Here is a 20,922-nt window from a genome sequence, read left to right on the forward strand (position 1 = left end):
CTATGTTGTCATCAAGATAAACATATACATGAATGCAACACGTTAATGTTCTCCAATGCTCAGGATACTCCCCCAAAGTAGTATCATCAACATTCATACTAACAATCTCCCCCTTTGGCATTGAGGAAAACATAGATGAAAAACATCTAAGTTCCAAGAATACCAAACTGAACTTAGCTACTATTGCTGCTCCTCATCTTCTTAGGATCAACGATAGTTGTTCACAGTAAACAACTTACAATACTTTTTAGTTGCATATCTCCCCCCTTAAAGATATCTTATTGTTTACTTACACTTCCTTTTGCGTACTTAAATTTTTGTATGCACACATACATGAATCTTTCCATAACTCCCCTCCACTGACATCTCAACAAGTGCTTCTCTCCCCATTGCTCAAGATATGTTTTTCATGTACATTCTCTCCCTCATTGACATAAATATCAAAGGTGTCCAACTCAATGTCAAATTTTACATACCAATTGCTAACCAGTTTCTCCAAGTCATTAACCAACTTGAGTGTCCAAGGACACTATTCAATACCAAGTATCAAATACCAAGAGTCCTCAATGACTCAGTACTTACCAGATACTCCCCAATATAAGAAGCATCATAATTCAGTCCATTCAAATAATAGGGCTCTGTACCATTGGACTAATGCACTCTCAGGATCTCCTGCTTAGAAGTAGGCAAGGGCATAACCCCAAGCATACCTCTCAAGTACTCAAATGTATCTATAGGAAAAGGCTTCGTAAAGATATCCACAATCTGATTCTTAGTACTTACATACTCCAATCTAATGTCCTTGTCTGTTGCTTTCTCTATCAACACATGTTACTTAATAGATATATGCTTTTTTTTGGAATGCAATATAGGATTCTTGGACATACTCATTGTACTTGTGTTATTACAGTAAATGATAACAGGTTCTTCAATCTTAATTTTGACATCCTTAAACATTTGCTTCATCCACATAACTTGATTACGGTTGTTTGCTACTACAACATACTCCACCTCAACAATGCTTTATAAAATACAATCTTGCTTCTTACTTAACCAAGAAACCAACCTTCCTCAAAGAAAGAACGTTCCACCACTAGTTCTCTTCTATCATCCATACTACCTACCCAATCAACATTAGTATATGCACACAAAGTGAAATTATTTGATTTGTCATACCAAATTACATAGTTAGATGTCCCTTTCAGATATCTAAATATTCTCTTTATTGCTACAAAATGATATTCATTAGGATTAGCTTAGAATCTAGCTATAATCCCAACTACATGTTCTATATCTAGTCTTGCGTGAGTCAGATACTGTAAATCTCCAATGATTGTTCTATACTTCTACTCTAGCTATCTCATCTTTGCTAGATAACTTGTGATCAATTATCGTAGGTGTGTAAACAAGTTTGTAACTTTCCAAACCAAACCTTTTCAACAAATCTTTTAATTACTTAGTTTTCAAAATGAATATACCACCATTATTCTACACAATCTAAAATCTAAGGGAAAACTCCATTTCTCCTATCATGCTCATTTAAAATTGATTCTTCATTTCTTCAACAAATTTATCACTAGCTTCATCATTGCCTCCAACAATTATATCGTTAAAAAATATTGCAATGATCAACAAACCATCTTCAATTTCTTTTAGATACAAGTTAATGTCTACCATACTTTTAGCAAATCCAAGCTTTTCCAAGTAACTATCCAACCTTGCATACGAGGTTCTTGGTGCTTGCTTCAAACCATAAAGGGATTTCTTTAATTTGCATACCATGTTTTTTATCTTTTGATAAAAGGAAATCCTTTAGGCTGCTCAATATAAACCTCCTCTTCTAATTCTCCATTTAGAAATGCTGATCTAACATCTATATGATAAACCTTAGATTTCTTGTTCGTTGCATAAGCTAGGAACATCCTTACTACTTCCTTTCTTGCTATAGGTGCATATGTTTCCTCATAATGAATGCCTTCTTGCTATGAATAATCTTTACAAACAAGTTTGGATTTGTTTCTCACAGCTTCTCCTTGCTCATTCATCTTAGTCCTAAAAATCCATCTAGTTCCTCTCACATTCTTGTCTTTTGGTCTAGGTACCAATTCCCATGTATCATTCTTTATTATCTGATCTAATTCTTCCTTCCTTCCTTGGATCCCATGATTATCTTTGAATTCTTCATCCATGCACTTGGGTTCAACTTGAGATATCAAGCATATCTCCTCATTTACTCTGTTCCTTGTCATAACAACTTTGTCTTTACTTCCAATTTTCTACTCAAGTGGATGATTCATTATTAAATTTTTGTTAGAAGTAGGATTTGACATTTCAACTCTTATCTCTTCTCTAGGTTTAGAGCTCTATTCTCCTCTATGCTCAAAAGTTAGCACACCATTCTATAGGCTATTGTTACTCTTAAACAAAACTTTAGTATTCTATCTAACAATTCTAGAGTTATCCTCTTCTTCATCTGAATTATAATCTACCATCTTTTCTTTGGTTCTGATCTTCTCATTAATCCTAACATTTGTGCATTCAACTATGGAATTAGTTCTGTAGTTAAAACATCTATAAGCCTTACTTTTCAAAGAGTATCCAAGAAACATACCTTCATCACTTCTTGGAAAAAATTGCCAATGCCATCGTCTCTCTTAATATAACATTTCCTCCCAAATATTTTGAAATATATTATTGATGGTGAATGTCCAAACCGTGGCTCATAAGGTATCTTGTCCATATCTTTTCTAATCTATACCCTATTTAGAGTATAAGCTACTATGTTTATTGCTTCTCTCCATAATGTCTTAGAAACATCATTCTCAAATAACATTGTTCTAGCTGCTTCTGCTATATATTTATTTCTTCTCTCAACAATCCCATTTTTCTCAGGTGTTCTAGGTGCATATAGCTATCTTTTGATTCCATTTGCTTCACAGTAAATATTAAATTCTCTATAGGTGAATTCTCCTCCTATATCAGATCTAAAACACTTAATCGTAACACCAGATTCATTCTCAACTCTATTCTTAAATATCTTGAACTTCTCAAAGCTTCAGATTTCTCTTTAAGAAATTCTACCCACATCATTCTAGTGAGATCATCAACAAAAATCATAAAATACCTTTCACCATAGAATCCTCTAGTTCTTGCAAGACCACTCAGATTTGTGTGAACAATATCCAATTTCTCTATAGTAGAGAACTTCTTGCTAGGAAATGACACTTTCCTCTGCTTAGCCAAAATACATTCCTTGCATACAACATTAGTAGGCTTAAAAATCTTAAGTAGATCTCTCACTATAAATGTAATACTAACCTTCACAATATTATCGAAGTTTATATGACAGAGTATTCTATGCCACAACCAACTGTTATCAAATTTTTCTACTGAACATGTCATCTCAATAGGATTCAACTGAAATACATTACTTCTATATCTAGTGCCAGTTCTACTCATCTTGCCATCTCCGTCTTTAATAGTGTAGGCCTTCTCAGTAAACTACAAATGATAACCTTTGTTCACCAACTATCCAACACTCAACAAGTTATGCTTCAATCCATTAACAAAATAGACATCATTAGTGTTAGTTTACCATCAAGAGTAATGGATCCAATCCTTGTAATATGATAGACTGCATTGTTATGAACTCTAACAATTCCTCCATCATGATTCTTGAACGTAGAAAACTTATTCATATCAGTAGTCATGTAATGTGAACAATCACTGTCAATTATCGAATTAGATTTCTTTTCTACTTGTGAAACTAGAGCTCTTTCATCTCTAATTTCTCTATCAAGATCATCTTCCTTCATAGCCAAAAATAAGTCATCATCATTTTCACTTTGACCTTTCTCATCAGATTCTTCATCTTCACTTGCATATAAACAATTTCTATCTTTATCTCTTCTAAGGTCAAACCTTCCCTTATAGTTCTTTTCTCTTTTAGGACATTTAGATGCATAATGACCAAATTCATTATAAGTCCAACATTTAAATATTTTCTTACCATCTTTTTCTCTTCTCATTTTAAGGGATATTCCTTCCTCAATCTTCTTGGCCTCATCAACTTTGCTACTAACAACAAAATATCCATTTGTGCTTGCAATTTTTATCAAATTAGGTCAAATTTTTAGGGCATCAAAGGCTATTTTGACTCTTGCAAGTTTAATAGAATATCTCAAATCTACTTCTGTTGATTCTAGTCTTCCAAGTAATATTTCCTTAGTGAACTCCTTAGTGCAAGGCATCATTAGCTGAATCATCTACGCCGTAGGCTTGAAAGATCATGTCAAACTTTTCAAGATCTTCCAAATGACTTCATCATCTTCCTTAGTTCCACCATGAGACCTAATATGTGCAACCATTTCTAATGTTCTGCCAATATAACTTCTTATAGATTCATTTTCCATCATTCTAGCATCTTGAAATGCACATATCCAATTCTATAATCTCATTCTTTTTGCATGATCATCACCTTCAAAAGTAGATTCTAATGCTTTCCAAATTTCATGAGATGGTGCAGATGATTTTACATAATTGTACTTATTCTATGGAAGAGTTGTTAGTAGGGCTTCTCTTTCTCTCATGTTACATATGAATAGATCTCTCTCTTCTTCATTGCAACCTTCAATATTTTCTTCTTTTATGATTGTCTTCTGACTTTTTATCAAGAGCCAATATACTTGACCAATGCACAATAGATGAGTCTTCATCTTCTCCTTCCAACTATCATAGTTGAATGCCCGACCAGGGAACCCACAAAAAATTAACTTAAAGTTTCACTAAGTTTTTCAAACAATTTTTTTTGAAAGATAATAACTTAACAATAACATATATAATACAATGAAAGAAATAACAACAAGTGATAAAATAATGGAAGCAATAACTCACATACATACAACCATAATAAAAAAATTACATCTCTTAAGGTTCAATGACATTGAATCACATTTAATTTTAATTAATACTATATTTAATACACAACAAAACCACATCAAAGAATAATCACAAGTACAAATCCATCAAACAATATACAATTATATAAGATGTCACTTGGCAGTAATCAAAATGCACAATCATCCACTGTACAAGTTATAGAGTATGAAAGGATGAAAGAATATACATCATAAAATAAATACATATCATAATATCTCTTATAATTTAGTATAGTAAAATAGAGAATAACCATCCATCATAAATTATACGATAAAAAAGAAAGGTACAATTGCACAAACACATCCAACAACGACATCCAAATATCGGATCTCAATGGTATAAGAAAAATGTACTACAACCTAACCTTGTGGAACCTAAATGGCCCACTCCCACCACACTGAGGAGATAATCTCAAGTCCCATATGGATATCAAACTAATCACAACTAACATCTAGGTCAAGGAAACACCTGAAAGCAAGCTATCTCAAAGGGTACCAAGACACAAGTATCAACTATTCCTAGAGGCAACAAAGACATGTAGGAAATATACTATGCAAGTGGGTAAGTGTCATCACATGATCCAACTCTAAGGTTAAACCATGGTAACCACAATGAACTCTAGACCCCTTAGTGTCTCTATGTGAAATTAGTATCCTTTCATACAAACAAGGCATACTAACAAGTCAACTCTAAGGTTACCTTGGTAGTCTTTTAATACTCCAAACCCCCTAGTGATTTTGTATGGTACCAATATCTTATTAATTCATTTAAAACCCATTTAATGAAATATTATCACTTATTAAAATAACCTACAATGGGTTACTAGCCAACCTCTTTAGGGCCTCAACCTCCATTGCAAGACACATCCCAACATGTCATATAGATAACCTACCCTAAGCTCAAGAAAAGAAAAAAATCTCAAATGACCATAAATCACACATCAGTTCTTAAACAAACAATTGGAAAGCACTAAAATATTACTGATCATAATGACAGATTCCACCAATACGATCATCCTAATAGGATTGATCCAAAATCAAGTACACATAAATCAATTCCATGTCATAACATGACATCACAAAAAATAAATCATTTAATTAGCTCAATCTTATACAAGCAACTAGGAAGCAATCCAAATTTAACTGATCGAAGACTCAAAGTTTATATTAGAAAAGTCATACCATTCACCTTAGTTTCACACAAGAACATTGGAAAGAAATGACCACCAATAGATCAAAATCATCATAGAACACACATGACACATTACCATGATTGGGTATAAAAGATTCTATACAAAATAATCCATAACATCATCACAAAACAAACCTCTCAAGCATGTGGTAAACATCCTAATTTGGTCAATTCTAAGTCAACCCCAAAACCCAACAACAGTAAACCACATGTGATAAAGAGTACATAAAAAACTAACTTTCTCAATACATTAGGTTTTGAACACATAAAAGTTTAATTTTTACTAATAGGTTTTCAAGTTTTTATTTTTGTTTTCAAAACACAAAGATTCAATACCAACCAAAGTTTCAGTTTTCTTTACCAAGTATTAAATTGTTTATAGAGTTTTCAATTTCAAATTAGGGTTCACATTTCCATTTTTAATTCTTAGACTTACCAATGTTTACTAAAGATAGCCATCTCTCCCAATTTTCAACTATCAAATTTAACCTCATTAAAATATTATTAATAAATAAATTAATAGTATGTTTAATGAAGGAAACTAGTATTTGTTTGCATAAAAGTGTCACATTTCTATAAACCATTATTCTTAAGAGAATCCATGGAAGAGGAAGTCTCAAGAGCTGGCTTATAGCTCTCTATCTATGACATGTAAAGGTTATGAGATGGTGGCTCTCAAATGAACCAAACTATGCAACCCTTGCAAGGTGCACCATAGAACGAGAGATTCTATTATTGTTGCAAATTGCTTTCTTTTAAAACTATCTATTTTTTCTTGATCTATCTATTTTTCTTGGTGTTAGTACTCTTCTTGAGTTCTTATATCATCTCTATCCTAATGTTTAGTACTATCGCTATTAGACCATACATTTAGGACTTGCTATATCTTTCTATAAATAATTCTTTGGAATTAGATATCTATATCTATCATTGCTTACTTGGCTTCTATTTTCTTTGACATAATGTGTTTCTAAATCAATCACACATTAGTCAAAGAGGGGCAAATGTAATCACCCAAAAATGGTCATCTAGACTATGAGGCCCCTTTTCTAGCATTTTTGTTTGATTTATCCATTGGTTATCTTTGATCAAATCCTCAAAAATATATTTATTTGTATAACCTATGGTTTGACCACTTTATCTAAAGTTCATATTTAATTAAAAGAACATGTCCCCCTTTTAATTAAATAAAATTCTCCACTTTCCACTTATCCTAAGTGTCACACTTCTATAAACCATTATTCTTGAGAGAACCCATGGAAGAGGGAGTATCAAGAGCCAACTTATAGCTCTCTATATATGACATGCAAAGGCTATGAGATGGTGGCTCTCAAATGAACCAAACTATGCAAGCCTTGCAAGGTACACCATAGGATGAGAGATTCAAAGAGTAGAGGCAAGAATGCCAATATCCAAGAATCTAGAATAAAATGAAATGCAAGTGCAAGCTATTCTAAGTGAAATGCAAGCTAAAAAAGAGAACTAAGCTAAAGCATAAATGAAACTAAGCTAAAAAGTATGCCATAATGTAAGTAGAATGAGAGCTAAGATAAAATGAAAAAATGCAAGAATGCTCCAAGTCTCCAAAATCACCAAGAAAACTTGTAGCATAACAATAACATGAGAGACTAAGATTTTTTAAATGAGGAGAGAGCCCTCCCTTTTAAAGAAAAATGTATGGTAGATATTAAGAGGCAAAAGAGGAATAATCAAGGGAGGAGAATAGATCTTGAGTGATTCATGTACACAAGCATCTCAACCAATCACAATTAATGGTTGACTTTTGAGAGAGTTTGAAATGTGTGGAGGAGAATTAAAGTTATTTTTAAAATAGAAGATTCCTGCCACCTAGAAAATTATACTTTCATGTGTAGACAAAAATGACTTTTCTTTTATTTCTAAAATAAGAATAATGCTTTATGTGTACACACTTAGGATAAGTGAAAAGTGGAGAATTTTATTTAATTAAAAGGGGACATGTTCTTATAATTAAATATGAACTTAGGATAAAGTGGTCAAACCATAGGTTATAATCAAATAAATAGATTTTAGAGGATTTGATCAAAGATAACTAATAGATAAATTAAACAAAAATGCTAGAAAGGGGCCTCATAGTCTAGATGACCATTTTTGGGTGGTTACATTTGCTCCTCTTTGACTAATGTGTGATTGATCTAGGAACACATTATGTCAAAAAAAATAGAAGCCAAGTAGGCAATGATAGATATAAATATCTAATTCTGAAAAATGAAATACAAAAAGAGATAGCAAGTTCTAAATGTATAGTCTAATAGCAATAGTACTAAACACTAGGATAGAGACAATATAATAACTCAAGAAGAGTAATAACACCAAGAAAAGTAGATAGATCAAGAGAAAATAGATAGTTGTAAAAGAAAACAATTTGCAACAATGATAGAATATTCATGCCCCCTTAGGATTGAAATCAAAATGAGATAGAGGAGATGCATAAATAAGCTATATTCGATCAAGTTAGAATAAAGAAAAGTTCATGATGATATATAAGAAATTAAGACCAAAGAGTGACCACTAAGTAATGAAGATATGTCCTAGTTTGACTAACTTTGATGAAGAAAGATAAAGCATAAGAATTAGGTCAAAGAAAGAAGAAAGATGAAATGAGATGAAATAGAAATTAAAGCAAAGAGTGGAAGAGAGTAGAAATGATGAAGAAATGATGATTTCCCCAACAAGCTTCAAAGATTAAGCCTCAATAGGTCAGCTAACAACATAGAAGAAGGAAGAAATTTTGAGTAGCAAGATGAACCCAAATTTGGATTTCAATCCCAAAAATGGATCTAGGATGTCGAGATTAGCAAAGATAGGTCAAAAGAATAGATGAGATGGTAAGATAGAAAAGAAGTGAGAAATAGGGAAGAAGAGATAAGATAAGATTGAGAAGATGCAAGAGAAGGATGAAGATAGTTAGCTAACAAGTCCATGAAAGATAAAGAAGAGAGCTCTCTCAACATGCAAAATGCAAAGCTAAGCTAGAATGAACCTAGAATGCAAGCTAGTATGAAAAGGTGCAATTGCAAGGTTTACATAAGTAGATCCTAGTTTTTATCATCGAGCCTTATTAGGGACATCATAAGATCATACAATCATCACTAGTAAAAATATGAGGATATAAATATGATCTATGTCAGATAGAAATGTGGGAATCCAACTTAAGCATCAAAGACATATAGGTCAAGATGACTAATAAAATTAGATTTCCTAAGTTTAGTATAGCAAGATTACACTTGTATTAAGGCATAAGTGCCAAGATAACCCTCGAGTGTGATCTTGCAAAAGTAGTCAAGGATGATACGTTTGTAAGATAAAGTGTTAAGTAGGACAAGCATGAATGCTCAAAACATTGTAGACTAACAAAGTATACCCACAAGTAGAAATTAAGAAAACATGCCCCATGCCCCCAGTATTCTAGTGAATGACATCCTCAAAAGACTATTAGGGAGGGAAAATATAGAAAAGAAATTAGCATAGACATCACACAAAGAAAATAAAGATCAATATAGTTTAGTCATTTAAGTGTTTAAGTGTGTGTGTGTGTGTGTGTGTGTGTGTGTGTGTGTGTGTGTGTCACTTGACCATTTCTTAAAGAGTTCATTCTAATAGTGAGAAATATCACAACATTGGAGACTATAGGTAAACTATTTGGAAAGTTTTGAGAAACATTTGATGTCAAGTTGGGGGAGTTGTGTTGAGAAACATCATTTTGTGAGTTGCCAAGGAAACCCTACTGCACAAGGAGACCTCAAATAGGCTAAGTAGCTGTGCCCCTAAGACAAGGACAAGAAAAAAATTGCAAGCTAGGAAATGTGTTGCAGAGTGTGTGATCAAAACTGGTAGACATAGGTGTAAGGGTCTCAAGCAATGCCTATTTCTAGGTTTTCACCACTTGACAAGTTTTTTTAGGACTTCTTTCACTTTTAAAAAAATATTTTTTAATTTTTTTGAGTTTTTGGTGATAAATATAAAAACCTATTGCTAGGTTTTCACTAAGATGATTTTTTTTAAGGACATTTTTTTGATTTTTTGGATTTTTTTCAGCATCATATATGATTTTTTTTGGATTTTTTAGAATGATTTAGAGATTACTAGTTCTCAAGAAAGGTCACATTATTTGTCCCAATGTCTAGCAAGGTGTAGAATATGGAGCAACGAGTTGGTGGATAAGTAGAGATGGATAAGAAAGGAGTATGAAGTGAGTGAAAGTGATCCTCAAGTACTGGCTCCTCAAGAGTACCTAAGCTAGGGAGAGATAGCCATATAAAGCAGGTTTTGGATAAGTGATGGAAGTAATGAGCAAGATAGAATGTAGGATAAGTAGTGAAGCCAATAAGTGTGATAGCATATAAGATAAGCGATGGAAGCCAATAGCATGAAAGTGTGTAGTCCAAAAGAGTAGGCATTCTAAGAAACCTATGTGAACCATGTTTTTCTTTATTGTGATCAATACCAAGGAGGGTCAAGTGGATAGGGTAGCGATATGATAACAATAGGGATAAAGTTAGATATGAATGATATGAGTGAATGAGAAAGATGGGGTGAGTGAAAGATAAGATAGGCAATGAGTTTGGATAGCTCAACAATGTCAAGATCAAAGAGGAAGAGGGAATGGATGAATTATGAAAGAATTAGGCATGATGCCTATTTGCTAGGTTTTCATCATGGTACTTATCCAATGTGCCACAAGAAGTACTTTTCATAATAGGACAAATTTATTTATCTTTACTTTGCTACCAGGATGCCACATGAAGTGGTTTTCACCAAGGCACATTTTTTTCATTTTTCATTCATTTTTCCTTTTTTTCCTTTTCTATTTTTTTGAAATTTTTTGAAATAGTTCAAGATTTTTTTTTCAATTTAGGTAATGCTCTTATAGGAAGGATAAGTCATGATAAGCTAAGACCATAGATAAGTATGCTCAAAGATTCTAATAGGGTGATGGAAGGGAGATGATAGTAGGAGTATATGAAGGATAAGGGTTCATGTCTTGAAAGAAATGAATGATCATGGATAGCAAGTAAGTGTAAGTTTTAGAGGATTTCATGAGGCTAGCTGAAATATTGGGCAAGATCAATGTTGACACAAACCTTGAAGTGTGTTGGAATGGTGGAGGAATCATGATGAAATAGCTTGAGGTTTAGATGTATGGGGTAGTAGGAGAATTTGAGAATAATATGGAATGGAACCCTTTGGAAGCTTTTGAGGAAGATGTTTAAAAGAAAATGGAGTGGAAGCCTTTGGAAGCTTGAATGTCAATTTTGAAGTATGTCCAATATTCAAGTCTTTTGAAAGAGACTTGGGAATCCATATAGCTTTAGATTTTTCTTGTTCTTTGGATGCTTGAGAGTGAATTTCTTCAATGATGGATTTAGGAACCCATATTTTCTTTGATTTAGCTCTCTTAATAGTGGATATTTGTGGTCTCTTTTTCACATTTTCCTTCTTAGCACTCACATGTCATTTAGATGGGACATAATGATCTTCATTTTTCAATGGATTCTTATGTATTCTCACTTCCAAAAGACTTGGGATTTATGGATGAATAATGCTGATATAACTAGTTTAGATGGATAGATGGATGAAAATTCATCAAGGATGAGTGTCTTTATTGATCTTGAGGTATGATGGGAGAGCTAGGAGTGGAAAATGTAGGAGATGAAGGAACATAAGGTCTCAATATAGATGGAAGGTTTGAAGGCTTTAGATTTGATGGATAAGGACCAAGGATAGACTTTGGATATGCAAATGGATAGTGAAAAGGGATATCAACATTATTAGAGTGAGCAACCTAGTCAAAGCCATCAATAGATTCATGAGTAGCTTTTATAGAAATGACATTTATAATAGGAGCACCTAAAGCTTAAGCATAATTTTGAAGTTGATATGGAGAAGTAGAAGATGAGGGGATGCTTTGATCTTGAAAAGTAGCTTTGGATAGCATAGGAAGATAACTTTTCTCATAATTTTCAATAAGCTCAAGGGAGATAATGTAAGTGATATCTTCATCATACTTGGGGGATGGAAAAGACATAGGATATTGGGTGAAATTTTGAAGGTGATGAAAGGGTGCTTGATCTTGATCTTTCTTGAAATTTATAGCTTTTTCTTTTTGAGAGTCTTCTTGACATGGAGCCACTTTTGAGGACAAGGGAGAATTAAGAGTTAATGGAGTAGTGATTGGATCTTTAGGCTTAGTAGCATGGAAAAGGTTTGCAGCCAAGTGAAGGTTAGCTTGAGTTTCTTTTAGAGGTAGCCCTTGAGGATAGGCATAGTGTACATGAAAAGCATTATGTTCTTTATTTGATAGAGGCATGTTGAAAAGATTTGAAGTATTTGGAGGTGCATGAGTGTTGGAAGAAGTGGATGTATCAAGGAAACCATCACTAGGTATAGGTTCATTAATATGATCTTTCTCAAGAAAAGTATCCTCATCACATGAGCCATTAGAGGTATCAATAATCCCATTATCAATAAGATCTTGGATTTTATGTTTTAACTCAATGCAATCTGAAGTACTATGCTCATTATGTTGATGATAAGCATAATAGATATCCAAGAATGGGTTTCTGTATGATCTAGGCTTAGGTAACATGATGAGCTTGGTGCCAAAAAGTGTTTGCAAAATGAAATCATAAGAATCTCCTAAGGGAGTAAAAATTCTCTCAAAAGTATGTCTATTCATTTTATTGTTTCTCAAGTGAATAGTATGCATCCATGTGTTCATCATTGTCTTGGTCAAAGATAGGTCCATCATGATAGCTTGGAATAGGCTCAATGGAGGTACCACTTTCTTTCTCTCTAAGGATATCTTTAGATCTAGAAGATGAAGACATTTGATGTCTTGGAGTAGAATATGTAGATCTTGAAGAAGATGAACCATGTGTATGTAAAGTTCTTAAGGGAAATTCATTTAAGAATGAAATCTTCTCCTCTAATATTTTCTCAAGTTTAGACTTCATTTCTATCATACACTTAGAGAAATGAAGGTAAGAAAGATCATTTGTCTCTTCTAGTTCTTTGTATTAATTGTATAGATAATGAAACTCTTTAGTTACATGGAAGATATCATGATCATCTAGCTTTGGTTGAGGTTTGGTAGAACAAGGTTTGAATGCCATAGTAGGAGATAGATAATCAAGCATGAAGGAGACTAGAGGAAGCTAAGCAGGTGACACAAGATAACTTAATGTCCAAACTAGAGAGGTAGAGTGTTCACTTGCCAAAATAGTAAAGATAGAGTAAAGTGACTTGTCAAGAAAGTGTCCAAAAAACTTACAACACTAGTGACTCAGGTAAAGATCTAGGCAAGAAGAAAAATAGCCAAGTAGATAGAACAAGTAGGGTGACAAGTGAACAACTTTACCAACCTAAGAGTTTAGTCAAGAAATCAAGGTAACCATTTCAGAGAAAAGATAAGTAGCAAGTGGACATAGACCATGAAGATATAAAGACCAAGAGCACTAAGAACAAAGAACCACTTTAAGCATGTTCAAGCACTAGAGACATAGAAAATAAAAATAAAATGGAGAGACTCCCCTTAGCAAGAAAAAAAAAGAAAAATGTTAAGACTTGATGCTTTGTCTTGGTTGACAAAGTTTGACAATAGTTGATAGCATAGAAATTTTGATGTTCAAAAGCAATTTCTTTCCAATCAAGATAGTGACACGAGTAGTCTTCAAACAATCAAGCAAGGGACAAAGCAACCTTGCATGATACAAGCATATGTAAGGTCTTAAAAGAAATCCCTAGAACTATTGTCATGTGTATGTTCAAAAGATTTCCATAGGTCTAATGCATTTGAGAACACATCAGTAAATATCTACCTAAAAGTCATGGTTCATTACTCAAAAACTTGGCCCATGCTTGATGCTCCTTCATCTCACACCAAGTGGTTACCCACAAGAGATATTGGCCTTCATCATGGAAGTGCCATAAGCACAACCAAGAGAAAAAATATGGTGAGTGTAAATCTTGGGGTGATCCAGGTAGTCCATTAGGATCGATCCTTGCACCAAGAAGTTGAGCGACAAAATAGGATAGCTACTAACCTAGGGTGTTTATAAAGGGCTACCATTTGTAATGTTCCTTTTGCACCTAATTAAGGGGCACCCCACCTTGTGGTAGGTAGTAGACCTCACAGTCACAAGAGCACCTTAAGTGTTCTTTCCTAGTGATCTCCTTATGGTCAAAATCCCATAAGCGATCATACTAAGCAAAGATAAATACTACATATAATAAGGTTTTATGTCCTTGATAGCCTTGAGTTTATAGTGGGTTGGAAGAACCCGGTACTAGCTTGTCCCCACTTGGGTCGTTGTTCTTAGGTTGTCCAAGAGTAGACCCTCTAAAGGATCCTAACTACCACAAAATGGATCCACTCTCAAGGGTCAAGATTTCTAATTCACCTCAAGGATTAAGAGCATACTCTCCTACCTCGATTGATTCACCCAAACATGCCAAGAAGCTTCAAATATTCACTTTCTTTCAAAATCCAAGGGTGGGTCAAGATTTCTGATTCATAGCAAGGGTGAAGAACATACTCTTCTATCACCAAGGAATCCTAATTGCAAGTTTAATGTGCCTAAAAAAAATGGACAACTAGTAGATTCTGTACATGAAATAAAAAAGCAAGAAAGTTGAGTTTTTATGTGTTGGGCAGGCCTGCAAACAAGTGTTAGTAGCCCTTGCATATTTGAAGCTTTGACATGTGTTTTTTTTAGCAATGAAATGAGAAACTCCTTGCAAAGAAACCAAGATTAGGGCATAAAAATCAAGTAACACCTACAAAAAAGAGTGGTTAGTTTCCTCAAAGATCCAAGTTATCTTCCAACCAAGTGTATGCAAAGAAAGTGCAAGCTAATCACAAATGCTCTCATTTTTACTCTTTCCCTTTGACCTAGTCAACAAGATTCAACTTTTTTCTCTATGATTTTAGATTCAAAAATAGAAATGAAAAGAAGAGACCCCTACTAAAAACTAGAGAGCTTTTCAAAAATGCAAAAAATTCAAAAAAAATCTTCATTTATGCCCTAGAGAGCCATTTTGTCAAAACAAACTAGATTTATCAAATCAAGTTTTTGATCATTAATATGGCTTCAAAATTCAAAACAAAAAGAAATTACCCCCTGTAGAATTCAAAAGCCTTTCTAAAAATGTAAATCAAGTCAAAATGATCTCAAAATTTGATTAAGACATCTCAGACATATAGTCAACTTGAAAAAAAAAATTCAGAACCAAATTCCAAGAGGTTTAGGATATATGATCAAATCTTCAAAAACCTAAGATTTTGGCCTTCAAACCAATCTGCATATGGGTTAGCCTTAAAACCAAAGTGAGAACTATATAAAACCATTTGATTAGATCCAATATGCTACTATAAAAAATTAGAAATGAGAAATGAAAGCAAATAGAGCTAGAAACTTGATTCAAGCCCCACTGTGGGCACCAAAAATGTGAGCATAAAAGTGTCACACTTCTATAAGCCATCATTCTTGAGAGAGCCCATGGAAGAGGGAGTCTCAAGAGCTAGATTATAGCCCTCTATCTATGATGTGAAAAGGCTATGAGATGGCGGCTCTCAAATGAACCAAACTATGTAACCCTTGTAAGGTGCACCATAGAATGAGAGATTCAAAGAGTAGAGGCAAAAGTGTCAATATCCAAGAATCTAGAATGAAATGCAATGCAAATGCAAGCTATTCTAAGTGAAATGCACAATAAAAAAGAGAACTAAGCTAAAAAGTATGCCATAATTTACGTAGAATGAGAGCTAAGCTAAAATGAAAAAATGCAAGAATGCTCCAAGTTTCTAAAATCACCAAGAAAACCTGTGGCATAACAATAACATGAGAGACTAAGATTTTTTGAATGAGGAGAGGGCCCTCCCCTTTAAAGAAAAATGGATGCTAGAGATTAAGAGGCAAAAGAGGAATAATCAAGGGATGAGAATAGATCTTGAGTGATCCATGTGCACAAGCATCTCAACCAATCACAATTAATGATTTACTTTTGAGAGAGTTTGAAATGTGTGGAGGAGAATTAAAATTATTTTTAAAATAGAAGATTCCTCCCACCTAGAAAATTGTGCATTTATATGTAGACAAAAATGCCTTTTCTTTTATTTTTAAAATAAGAATAATACTTTATGTGTGCACACTTAGGATAAGTGGAAAGTGGAGAATTTTATTTAATTAAAAGGGGGACATGTTCTTTTAATTAAATATGAACTTAGGATAAAGTGGTCAAACCATAATTTATAATCAAATAAATAGATTTTAGAGGATTTGATCAAAGATAACTAATGAATAAATTAAACAAAAATGCTAGAAAGGGGCCTCATAGTCCAGATGACCATTTTTGGGTGATTACAATATGAAACGAGATATGAAATTAAATATTATCATCATCATTTAATAATAAAAATTAATTACTAATTAAAATATTTGTTATTTTATTAATAAAATAATATATTTATATTATAATATTAATAATAATAAATATTAAAACTACATAATATAATAATTATATAATACAATAATAATAACATCATATATTTTTAATTAAATAAAATATATTATAAAACATTTATTAAATTAATAAATATTTAATAATTTTAAATGTATTAAGAAAACTTTAAAAAAAAAAGACAAACTACCTAATGTGATTTCATTGCATTCCCCAAAATGGGGTGCGACCAAAGCCGCACTGCCTAAGGTAGCGTATGCTGCCTTGGTAGTGGCGAACTATCATTGGATAGCCACACGTTGCCATGGTAGTGCACCTGTCCTTGGGATAGTTGTTGCCAATGACAGTTGGGGGTGGGGGATGGGGTGCTCGCCCCCCTCCAAAATTATTAAATATTTAAAAAAAAAAAATCCCCCTCTACAAAGAAATATATCACCATGCAATTTTTTAAAAATTATATTTTAATAATTATCATAGTAGTTGTAAATTACTGTGATATATATATATATATATATATATATATATATATATATATATATATATATATATATATATATATATATATATATATATATATATATATATATATATATATATATATATATATGATAATTTTCCAATATAAACTTGGTATAGAAATTCAGACCAAACAGTCAATTTATAAATCAAAATTTGTTTTTGTTTCAAAACCCACATCCTGATTTTAACAAATCTATATACAAATCTCCAATTCATCAAACAAGGGTTTCAAAACTAAATTCATTCAGAGAGGTTGTCAAGAAATGAAAAACAATAATTTCAACATTAGGGTTTCAATTTTTTGAGTTACATACAGATGATCTCAAAACGAATAACAATAATATCATGAACAAGGGTTTTTAGATTCAATTCATGTAGAAAGGTTTCTCAAATGAAGAATGATAAAATCACATACAAGGGTTTCAAATTCGATTCAATTCTAAAAATAGATTTGCAAATACGGAGAAGATAGAGAAATCAAGAATGAGTAACTATTGCACAAACCCACAAGATCCTATTTGGATATGATGCTAAAATAATGAACACAAAAAACACGCAAGAATTTCCTTCTCCTTCAAAAACCCTCTTTTTGGAAACTGGCTCCTCGAAACCTCTAGTTATTGCAAAATGAGCTCTAGATTTTTGATAAAGAGTTCTCCCCTAAATTTAAGGCTTTGATTGTGCAATTACATGAGAAAACTTGTTGATCTTTATCTTTTATTATTTATTACATTTTAAATATTCATGTACAACCATTTTGCCAATTAGTTAAAATACCTTAATTAAATCACTTTTCTTTCTCTCTTTAATTAATTATGAGACATTTTAATAATATATTTATTAATTCAACTAATAGTATTATTTAGAGTTTATTATTAAAATTAGAACTTATAAATATAAATATGCCTAAGTTAGAATTTAATAAACTTTTTAAATTTAATTCTTTTATTTAATTAATTTCTTTATTAATTAAATATAATTAATTATTGAATTTACCGTATAATTTTGTTATTAAAATAAATCATTAGATATTCTTTTAATTTGATTTAATTATAATAGAAAATCATCACAGACCCACAAGATGAAATATGAAAACCCGTCACAAAGTATAGAATACCAAAACAAACTCTAGGGTGAAAATCATGGATTCACATCACTTGACAAATTTAGAAAGGTGAAACTAATGTAGATATTTGTCCTATTCCTAGGACAATTGGCTTAGGTTAGGATTTGGACTCAAGAGTTATCTCCCCACTTATACCATTGAGATATTGTGATATGGTGCACTCTGTTGGAATATTCAAATATGAAAAGAGTACTTATGAGAGGGGGGGGGGTGAATCATAAGTATCACACTTTAGCCAATAAAATTTTTAACTGAAAGTAAATTGCATGCATGTAAATACATGTAACAAAACACATGCATCAATAACTCATAACACTGGAATTTGGTAACCCAAAAACCCTCCATGAATAAGAAGGTAAAACTGGGGTGGGGATGATACCCACAAAATTTACTGCAGCAATATTGTTCAACCACTTCTGATGGTTTTCCCTATTAAAGGCCTGCCCTGTTAAAGGCTTTACACTGTATTAATAGTGACCTAGTTAGAGGATTTACAAAAACTTAACATGAAGTGTCACCCTGTTAAAGGATTTTAATCACCTAATCAAAAGGATCTACAAAATAACTATAAAGCTAACCTATCACCATAGGATTTTCATTCTAATACAATTTCTAGAGAGTATTAGATACAATAAACTTGATAGATTACAATCCTTGATTGCTAAATGCAGGCTCCTTTTCTGCCTTCTCTAATCTTGATCCTTTGTGATCTGATAACCCTTGCTTCTGAAAATAGATTTCCTTATACACCCTTGTATATCCTCTCATGTATATTTACAATGAAATTTTGTCTTCCTTATAAAGACTTCAAAGACTTAGGGCTTGATTTGGATCTACGATCCATATTGAATCTCAATTTCCTACTCAATACTTGTCTTTTACTAATTGGTTGCATGCCTTTATCATTTTTCTTATTGGCTACATGTGAATTGCATGGAAAAAATAAAAGATTCGATTTTATCATTAAATCCTTCAAAGTTTACCTTATGTCGGCTGCAAAAACTGTTTGCATCATAGTTTGTGCAATTTCAAACTTTTATGCTGATCTACTGAGTTACTTGGCTCTTGAAGTATTGCTGATACTCGGCACATGCTGTTTCCTAGATAGCTAGGCACCTAAAAAAAACTATATCACTCGGCACCTGCTAACACTCGACACTTGTTGCTCTCGGCACTTGTTAACACTTGACACCTATTACACTCAGCATCTGTTACACTTGGCACTTGTTACACTCGGCACCTATTACACTCGACACTTATTACACTCAGCACCTGCTGTTACTCGACACTTGATATGGCTCGACACTTCATCTTACTCGGCACTTACTCTTGATCTTGGCTAAGTGTATTGACACTCAGTTGTCAAATTTATTCTTTAAGCTAACAATCTCCCCCTTTGACATGAGTGGCAAAAACACTTAATTAAGATTCTTGTGACTCATTAATTTATCCTACATTCAAAATTTGTTATCTCCCCCTTTTATCGTACTTATCATACTTTATCATACTTATCATTTCATTCCTGTACTTAACTCCCCTATACTTAATCACTTCTTATTACTCTCTTATTACTTATTCTCCCCCTTTTTGACACTTATGTCAAGGGTCTTACAATGAAATTCCATACTTAGCCAAAAATGTGCTATTTACTTCAAGGAGTACCTTTAGAGCTGCATCCCAATTTGCTAATGCGACATCCAATGTCTTATGCTGGATGGAAATCTCTGCTGCTAGGTGTACAAGTCCATCAGATGAAGAAAGATTGGGGTCTTTCCTGAGGACTGTCTCTGCATTTATTTGCTCCTTGTGAAGTAGTTCCAAATGATGAGTTATTGATGATTGAATTTGCATCAATTTAGCTTTTGTGGTTGCCTCCTCTACTTCTAGGACAACTAAATCTCTTTGTGTGTGAAGTGATTGGACAAAATGATTCTCACTCTGAGCTAGATTTGTGGGGAGTTGCATGCTAGAAATTTTCAGATTATTTTCCAAGCTCAGTATTTTTTGGCTAGTGTCCTGTGTGAATGTGGAAAAATCACACAACTTGTTTTACAGGGAAAAGATGTTTCCTAGTACAATTTTAACTATTATAACTTTCTTTGCTAGTTTTTCTTGTGATAGTGCTATATCACCGGATATTTTACTATTTACCTTACCTTGGAACTTCCTTTTTGACCATTCAAGCAATCTGGCATTTGTTTCCTGGTCTTCATTAGTCACCTGGTCAACTATATCAAATAGTTGCTCTATAATTGGTCTTGACTCCTCTGGAGACTATAAGCAGAAAGCTTCTATGAATATATCTTTAATTTCATTCAAGGTAAGCTTATGCTTGTATTCTTTTCTTAGTGCTTCTTGTCTCCTTCTTTTTTCCAATGCACTCTGAATTTCATTAATCTTTTTTTCAGTAAGAGTGCTAGATTCATAATATGGGATCTTTATTTCTTCATCAAGCTCAAGAACTCCATAGTGAAGTTTCCTGACTGCCTTTGATGAGCTCAAGCCTGGTGTCTTGATTTGTAGCTGTAACCCATTTGTGCTCAACTGCTGAAGAGTCTGTGTTGGAGTACCAGATTTTGGTAATGCAACCAGTGTTTGTATTGCAGTCTCCTCCTTCTTCTTTGTCTCATCTTTTTCTTCAGCTTGAA

Source organism: Cupressus sempervirens, chromosome 11 (genome assembly GCF_028749045.1).
Source record: "Cupressus sempervirens isolate cs-2001-9-10 chromosome 11, ASM2874904v1, whole genome shotgun sequence".
Lineage (NCBI taxonomy): Eukaryota > Viridiplantae > Streptophyta > Pinopsida > Cupressales > Cupressaceae > Cupressus > Cupressus sempervirens.